We start from the raw sequence: 8,648 nt of genomic DNA on the forward strand, positions 1-8,648 counted from the left end.
GATATAATAATTGAACGAAGCAACTTAAATTACATTTAATAAAATATTTATTTATAAGAAAATTAGAAGGCTTAATTAAGAGATTTAACTATTTTAAGCAGTTTATGTTGCTTTGCACTGCATTCTGCACCCCGTGACTTCACTGATAACATCTATTAAAATTTTGACTAAATATAAACACAAAAAATATATATTTAAGTTTAAAAAATAAGTAAACTAGGTTTAAAACTCGTTGTTGTTAGATTTTAAGGGCATGGGGGGGGGGGGGTAAACACCCTTTTTTGGTTTTTAATCTTATTCTATATAAATTTTACTAAGTTACAAGATGCTTTTTACAGATTTTAAAAATTCAAAATAATTTTTGAGATATAGTTGGTCAAAGTCGGAGGCATCAATTGCTTCCTTATGGGAGGCACAAACTAAATTGGCAAATAACTAGAAATCATTAAAAATCGATCTTACTCTACGTTTTTTGAGATAACTACCTCAAATTTTCAGGAAATGTTCCTTGCAATATTTAAAAAATTCTGTCAAAACAGAATATAAAAAAACTAAAAAATAAAAATTTTATAATAAAAAAACTAAAAAAAACTGTTATTATTGTTTATTTTTTATATTATTTTTTTATTTTTTAATCTTTTAAAAATTCCTTCCGACAGAATTTTCTAAATATATTAAGGAACATTTCCTGAAAATTTGAGGTAGTTATCTTAAAAGACGTAGGAGAAGATATATTTTTAGTGGAATAGTCTATTTTTGGTGTTTTAGTTTGCGCCTCCCATAAAGATCCTATTGTTGCCTCCAACTTTGACCGGCTATATCTTAAAAAATATTTTGAATATTTTAAATCTGTAAAAAGCATCTTTTAGCTTAGTAAAAACTATATAAAATAGGATCAAAAACCAAAAAAGGGTGTTTACTTCCCCCTATGCCATTAACAAAGTTTTTTATTTTACCATACAAAAGATACAAGTATTTTACTATTTTATTGCAAAATTAAAGAAAAAAAATGAAAAAATTAATAATGAAATTTGATAATAAATTTGCTAAACCAATCATACTTGAAGATAAAGTATTGCTTTGAAGTATTTATCAAATGGTCTTTAATAAACTTAACCATATAATTAATAAACCTATCCTTAATAAAATAATCAATAGCAAAAAAGAGTACAAACTGTAGTTTCAAGTTAAAACTTTCAACTTAAAATATTTTAGATTTGAATTAGTTGTCAATTATTTGAAAAAAAAATTTTTTTTTACTTATTTTAACATTTATAAAAACAACTCACTACTTATCTTGGAAAGACACGTCTATTGTTTATAAAAGCCGTTTTGGTAAGTAAGATCATCAAAATTAGTTAAGTTAACAAATTGTTTTTGGATAACTTAAGCAAAGGAATAATCCAATTGACTTGAAACAAAATTACAACAAAAGGGTGTTTAATAACTACACAAAAATAAAAAGCTGTTTTTAAAAACGTTTTTAGGGTTAAAGTCTTACAGTCTTATTTTGTGACAATTACAAAAAAAGGATTTAACGTGCTCAGAAAGCTTACTTAGTTAAATACCAATTGTTTGAACACCTGAAATTAAGAAACATATAAAATACTCAAGTTATGTTTTACTCGCATGATGTTTCAAATAAATTTTATTCTAAATTAATTTCTAAATTCGTTTAGGTTACTGAATTTATGTACTTTTTGTTTCTTGTTTTGGTTCACTTGTAGCTATAGTAAAAAGGAATTTATTTTCTAAAAGAAGAAAATACACTGCCAAAATGTTGATTCGTATTTTTAACATTTTTAAATCTATGCAGTAAAAATTTTCAAACTTTTTAAAATATATATAGCGACTTATCTTAAACAAAACGTTGAAATGTAATAAACTAGTTATAAAAGAACAACTTTAAATTTTTTGTTTAATTTTTGTTACTTTTTTGTAATACGTGTTTACAACCAAAGTAGCTATAAACTGAACTTTAAATACTTAATCTGCTTTTCATTTGTTTTACAATAAAATTTTTGATTTTAAGAAAACTATTGTTTTTTAGAAAAACTAGTTTTGCCAAACATATCATGAATAAAAAAGACAAATAGTTCAAATTTCTTTAAACAACACGGCTTTTACAACACGATTAAATAACACAGCTTTTACAACGCAATTAACACACGATTAAACAACATCATGGCTTTAAAATTATAATAAGACCTTTAAGAACTTAAATATAACGTTTCAATGTTATCAGAAAAGTATAAGTATCAACTTTTTTAAATTTAAAATATGACTCAGTGAATAAACATTTTAATATACAATGAAAATTCACTGTATTAGAAATATCACTGCTCATAAAAACCAGCCAAATGGCAAAAAGTAAGGAATGTAAAATTACAATAAGAACTTAAAGAACTCAAACATAAAGTTTCAATATTTTCAAATAAAGTAAAGTATCAAATTTTTTTAATTTAAAGTTTAAAGCAGTGAATGATCATTTTAACATACAATGAAAAATTCACTGTATTAGAAATGTCATTGCTCATAAAAAAACGACCAAATAGCAAAAACTAAGGAATGGACAATTAAAATAAGAACTTTTAGAACTTAAATATAAAATTTTAATGTTGTCAGAAAAGTATAAGTATTGACTTTTTTAATTTAACACATGAAGCTGTGAATAAACATTTTAACATACAATCAAAAATCACTGTATTAAAAAGTCACTTCTCATAAAATGTAAGGCCAATCAGCAAAAAGTAAGGAATGGATAATTAATATAAGACCTTTAAGAACTTAAATATGAAGTCTCACTGTTGTCAGATAAAAATAAGTATTGACTTTTTTAAATTTAAAGTTGAATGTTTTGTATTAGGTTTTATAGGACATTGAAATATTGTGTTATTGAATATCACAAAAACTTCTTGCTAGTTGTTAAAAGGTCTTATTTTAAAATTAATAATTAAGCTACCAGTTACTTTTTAAATTTTATTTAAACTTGAATTTAATTAATTTTGAGAATAAGCAATCAAAGAGTGACAGTTTTATAGCATCCTTAATGGAAGTGCAAACTAAAAAGGAGAAAAAGACTGTTGTTCATCTAAATATTTATCTTTTATAACTTTTGAGCAATATTTTACAATTTTCTCAGTGTAATCTAAAAATTTATAAAAGTTGATTTAATAAAATAACAATCCATCATTTTTTAAAAACAAAGAGAAACTTTTTTTTTTTCCATGTATGTCATAAAGATATATTTTCTAAATAAAACAGAATTATTACTAAAAATATATTAAGTATTGTAAGGAACATACTTTAAGTTTGAGGTGTCTAGCTCAAAGAAAGACCAATTTTTTGTGAAATTTTAAGTTTGAGGTGTCTAGCTCAAAGAAAGACAGATTTTTATTGAAATTTTAAGTTCTAAAAAATAATGCAAAATTCAGAAGTTTATGAGTTTCACCAATTTTGAAGTTTCAGAAAAATGTGATTAAGAAAAATGGTCCATAGGTTTGTAGAAGACAATTTTAACAAAAATGATATATCTCAAACAATATTTCAAGTTTTTGTGTTGTCCATAAACTGAATTATATAGTTAATGCTAGAAGCTTTTGTTTAGTAGCAAATATTATTTTTGTGAACAGTGACTTAATGACAATCGTGCTGAAGGCCTAAAATATGTTTTCAAGTTTTTAATTTAAACTCAAGCTAGCTTTTTTTTTTGCCTCAAAGAGTGGCTACTCTGCATCATAACTTATCTCAATAGTGTTTAATACATGTATTAACTTGCTTTAAGGTATATAAATTCAGGTATATTCTCTTACAATACTTTAAAAATAAAACCAATTGTTAAAAAATATTGAATTTTGTTGTTTCAAAAATAATTGTGATCTATAAATTTATATCTACATTTTTTACAATTATATATCTAAATCTTACTTAAAAAATTAAAAAAAATTATGCAACAGGAAAAGATACTAAATAAAAATACAAACGGTGTCATTATTTAAGAATTTGAAAACTTATTTTCACAAAAAGATATCTAAACTAGTAAAATCATAAGGAGGATAAGTCATAAAAAAGTCTTGTTTTTTTTAATTAGTAACTAAGCTACTTGGAGTTTTTTTACAGGTTTTTAAAATTTATAAGTTGCTGTGTTAAATTAGTAGATTCCTAATGAAATGAGCAAAATAAAATTATTTCACTAAAAGTGTATTTCCTCCAGCAGTTTTGAACAATCGCTATTAAAATTTCTTAGTCTAAACTCTAATAAATGATAACTTAAAATAACATTTAAACTATAAATCTGAAATATGTATTAAAGAAAATATATTTTTAGTTTATAAGTTGTCTTTAAAACACCATTTCTATTAGTTGTTTGTAATATTAAAAATAAATTTTTTTAGAAATTTATTTAAATTAAAAAAAAAATTTAGAAGATAAGTTTTTAGTACTTTGGTAAAATTCTAAGAAAATTTGCTTGAGAAATTTCTCTTTAAAATTGTATTTTATTAACTTTTTACCAAACACATTAAATTTTAAAAGTAAGCTGAATTTATTTTGTTCTATTTATAACTATATAATTTTTCTACGTTAAGAAAAAGTTTGAGAATGTTTAAAAGAACATTGTCTATTTTCATTATGTTATGTAAAATGGGTTCAGATGGCGTTGTTCCAGTATAGAGTGTAGCAGCTTTCTATTATAATTGATTTTATTAGTAAAGTATTTTTAAGACCATTTGTACAAAATGTCTTTATAAAAATTAACATTAGCCTTTTATTGAAAAATCAAAATATGTACTATAAAATATTTTTTATGGGTAGTTTTAAAGTATTAGCAAAATTTATAGTACTGCTTTATACATGCAGTTTTTTACTAATACCTTTCATTGATTTTGTTTTATTATTTTTTCGCTTATAATTTTATTATGCTTCAATTTTACCTATACTCTAACCTTTACTTCAACTTTAACAGTTTATCAAAAAAAAACTTTAGTGTATTGGTAAAAAACTGCATATGAAGCAGACCTACAAGTTTTAGAAGTTATTTTAGTTACAAAAGTAGTAAAGTTGTACAGTTATTACTACTAAAAATGTTTAAAAAACATGTTAAAAAAATAAAATATCCTTTCAATATTTTTAAATAATTAAACTGCAAGTTGACTTTCAATTGGAAAAAGTAGAAACACTTGAGCTTATAATTTGTAAAAAAAAATTCTAGTTTTTCAAAAACCGTCCTAGTTTAAAATTTAGTGTTTAGTTAAAAATGTTCTGTTTTTTTTTAACTCACGTTTTCAATTTTATTTCTTTGTTTTATGCATTTTATTGTAAACTACCATTTAAAACCTTAAGTTATATAAGTTTAAGTTTTCTAAGTTTGAATCTGATAAATTACTTTGTAAACTAAAAGTTTGTATATAAGCTTAAAAAATACAGAAGTGTTCAATATTATCTTGCTGTAGTAATATTGATAAATAAGTAATTTGAAATTTTAAGTTTTTAGTCTTTTCATTTTGTCTATTTATCCAGAAACCTCATTAACAACCAGGGTTTGTGCGCGTCAGTCTAAATCAGGCTAAGTCAGGCTAAATCGATTTTTTTGAAAAAAGTTGAAAAACGTCAGGCTAAATCAGTTTTTTTATTAAAAAATTTGACAATCTCAGTTTTTCTTTGTTCAAATGCTTGAAATTTTTTGTTTAAAAAAAATTGAGAAATCTTTTGAAAATAAAATTGAGGTGTGAATTTATTTCTAAATAAAGATTTAGTTATTAAAGACAAAATCAGTCAGTATTTGTAAAAATAACTGCTTAAAACCTTTTGTTGAATCTCTAATTTTTTTTAAAGAATTTTCATTTTTGTTTTTTTAGTAGATTATATACGTCATAATTATGAAAATTCATTAAAAAATACAGTTTAAACATTACAGTTTAGTTCAACAAATTAGCTGTTTGTTTTAATTTTAATACCTGTGTAAGTGTTTCATTTTTAATTTTAATAAAAGATGAACAATGCACGTCGTTTTATTATAAATCTCCTGGTTATAATGTTTTTACTTAGTGCTTAATTAAATCGAACAATTGTGTTTAGTAATATATATTAAATTAGTTTACCAGTAATAGATTAGATATTACATTTATTTAAAAACTTATCACTGAATTTGTTATGTTAAGGGCATAGGGGGGTAAATCACCTTTTTCACAATTTAGTTTTATTTTATTGAGTTGTAACTAAGTATGAGTTGCTTTTTGCATATTTTTAAAGCTCAGAATATTTTTGAGATAAAGCTGGTTGAAGTCGGAGACTGTAATAGTACTAATCAAGACCTCCCTATACCTAAAATCTTCTAAGGGGATTTTCCTTACTTTGAAAAAATGTCAGGCTAAATTGGTCTCAGTCAGGCTAAATAAAAAAAATTTCGCGCACGAACCCTGATTAACTCTTAAGCTTTCTCCTTCAATCTAAATCAAAATTATAGTTTTAAAAAGTATTTACTAGTTAAAATAAAAGTCTGCAAAATGTATATTTTTGATATCAACTTGATATCTCCAAACTCAAATTAAATAATGATTTGTTACAACTCCTACAAATATTTAACTATGAAGTGTAATGTAACACTTAAATTGAATGGGTTACATAAATTATATGTATGATAATTGTTTAACACACATAAATTATTGACAATTTTGTTTTCTATTTAATGTATAGTGAGATAACTCAATAGGAAATATTTTATTTTAAAAGTAATTTATTGTTTTTATATTAATAAAAAATCTAACTTAAGAAAGTAATTAAACTATGGTACAAAAATGGTTAGTAATAAACTTTTGAATTTTTTTAATATTTATTACTTATTTCAGGGGTCAGCAGGTAATAAAAAGCAACATTTCAAATATGCTTTAAATAACTTATTATTAAGCGTCTTTTTTAGTTTAAGAGATAAACTAGTTTCAAGATGATACAAGTTTTCTAGAATTAAAATTTTAAACGAACATAAACTTAAAAATTATTTTTTAATTGAATTTAACATTTAAATTGATTTGAAAGCTCTAGTTAAATATTATAAGTACTTTTTATAAAATATAAAATCTAGTTTCTGCAATGTAGTCAATAAAAAAAAACTTATACAAGGGTATAGACTGCAATTTTTTGTTTTTAATTTTTTGAAATCAAAAAATACTATCTGCATTTTTATTTTTGAGGTAGAGAACTCAAATTTTCAAGAAATGTTATTTAAATAGTTTAAAATGTTTGAAAAGTTAAATTTTTAAAATTGAAAATATAAGTTAGAGAAAATAATGAAAAAAAGGGTATTTTTAGATAAAGAAAAGCTTTTTTCAGTGATAAAATAAATTAAGGTGAACTCTTAGAATAGTAGTAACAAATAAACTGTAAAAATTCAGAAATATTAATGGCACAGTGGGGGAGTCCAACTTTTTTTTAATGTAAAAATTAACATTAGCTCATACATGAAAGCTTCAAGTATAAACTACAAGCCAGTTTTTTAGAATATAAAAGACTATAATTATTTATTAAGATATAGAAATTTTTGTTGAAAGTTTCTAATACAAACGGATAGCCAGCTATTTTTTCATTGTCAATTTTCTTGGAAATTGTAAACTTCACTAAAATTGCATTTTAGAAAATATCAAAAAATAAAAATTATAAATTAAAAACAAATTCTGCATTCAATTGATTTAAATATTAGTTATGGACTTACTGTGAAAATTTGATTTAAGTTAGTTAAAAAATAAAGGAGAAAATTTTTGCGTTATTGTTTGTGTCTTCTATAAGGAACTTATTGAGGTCACCAACTTTGATCGTTTATATCTCAAAATTTTCTTAAATTTTGTAAAGTGGTAAAAATGTCTGATAGCTTACATTAAACTCTACAAAATAAATTCAACTTATAAAAATTAAGGTGTAGTACTTTATAGAAGTACTTTTTTCCCTTTTTTGATTTGCTCTTTCTGTTAAGTACCCTATATAACTCAATTACTTTGATTGTTTATTTTTTAACTTGATTTGAATATTTTAAGCGGTAAACGTGTTTGATAGTTTTTAATACTGTCTGTTTGCGGTAGTTTGCCAAACCTTAGATTTTGTAAACTTGAGAATAAATCAAAATTTTATAATTAGATATAAAGTTAGAAAAAAATATCACATGACAAAAATTGAATAAATATAATTTAGAAACTATTTTAACCTGTAAAATAAGCTAGATTCTAATTATTAACATGAAGTAAGACTTAACTTTGTATAAAAATGTAACAAATTTATATATTCTAGATAATTGTTGCCTCAAAAATAAATATATATACTTTTCAATTAACTAATTTTGAATGTCTAAAAATATAATTACTTGGTTTTTGCATTTAGTATAATTTACAACTTTCTTAGTATTATTTTTCTATAAATTAAATGAATTTAAAACCTGATGTATAAAAATATCTCAAAAATCTATAATGTATTTTAGAGAAGATGAATGTTTAAAAGTTGTATAAGCAGAGAAAACCATAAATTTTATTTTGATTAATATAAATTAAGTTTTTCTAATATAAATTAGATTTTCATATCTAGTTAACATATAGTGTAAATTATGGTATATTTTATAAATTAACTTTTTGATCAAGAAAATAATAAAGTATGATAGAATTTATGAT

This window comes from Thalia democratica, chromosome 2, assembly GCF_965202585.1.
Source record: "Thalia democratica chromosome 2, ktThaDemo2.hap1.1, whole genome shotgun sequence".
NCBI lineage: Eukaryota > Metazoa > Chordata > Thaliacea > Salpida > Salpidae > Thalia > Thalia democratica.